Source organism: Limulus polyphemus, unplaced genomic scaffold, assembly GCF_000517525.1.
Source record: "Limulus polyphemus unplaced genomic scaffold, Limulus_polyphemus-2.1.2 Scaffold1850, whole genome shotgun sequence".
Classification (NCBI taxonomy): Eukaryota; Metazoa; Arthropoda; class Merostomata; order Xiphosura; family Limulidae; genus Limulus; species Limulus polyphemus.
The window spans coordinates 6,531-7,690 of record NW_013667460.1 but is presented as its reverse complement, the minus strand read 5'-3'; positions in this window follow the sequence as shown (position 1 = coordinate 7,690).

Sequence of the window (1,160 nt, the reverse complement as noted above, 5' to 3'; positions counted from 1 at the left end):
CTAGTAACACATCATGAACTTCTAGAAAAATCATGTCCCTTCGTGAAGCCTCGAGTGTTTACTAGGTGTACGGTATTCTTGTATATAAGACCACCAAGAAGTGATGGCAACAATCAGAATTGAATTGCAAACAGAGATACAGATGGACAGTTGGGTCGAGCATGTGTGTCGTTCATTGTGAATTATAGCGTTTGTTTAAGTTATAGCGTGACCATGGAAATTAAGTGAATTTCAAAGTTTTATAGAGAAAGAATAAACTAGTTTTATTTAAGAAAGGACTTGTATCACTAAAGTTTCGTCAGAAAGAATTTTTTTTACGAAAAATTAACAAACGACTAGAGACGTAACAATAAAAATGTTTCTTAAGGGTTCTGTCAATAATGTTAGAGCTCAAAGTGTTCCATAGCTGAAAACGTTTTGGAAATGCTGATAAAAATATTTTGTATTTGTTTGTTTTTCAGGTCACTTATGATCAATTCTTATCATATCGATCAAGAAAGCGATAGAGATACTAACAGCTTATTCTAAATACATATGAAACTGTTATATTTTCAGGTTTACGTGTACTATGCAATCCTATTACATGTTTTCTTCTTACTATTCTTCCTTGTTCTCAAGTAGATAATACTTTTGCTCATTTTTCAAAGCAGGTCAACTGTCCTTCCCTGGTTAAATGCATGATATCTGGAGGTTACATCCTTTACTATGTTGTACAAGAATGACCATTAGGTTGGTACACAAATCGTTATAGGAAAATGAATTTCCTGTATAATAGAAAGCACTGATTAGATTAACATGAGTTCTACCTGGTCATTACAGTAAAAGATCAATGGAAAAGCATCTTGCTAGACTACAATTGTTAATCGATTCATAGATCTAGTAGGAAGTGCTTTGATTATATTGTTGCGTCATCGAGTCACATGACTACTGTGATGCAACGTTTCTAGAACTATCATGTACTTTGGCGAATGTTCTAGTTCTTACTAGATATAGGGTAGGCTGGTATATAAAAGAGTGGAAGGTAATGTGTGTGGATAGATAGTGAGTAACTGAACTGAAGTCGGAATTATTGTTGACGTTCGTTGATTAGCGTTTGTTTTAACGCGATTGTTGAAGAAGTGTGTATCGGTAAAGTTATATTCGGAATGAATAAATCAGTT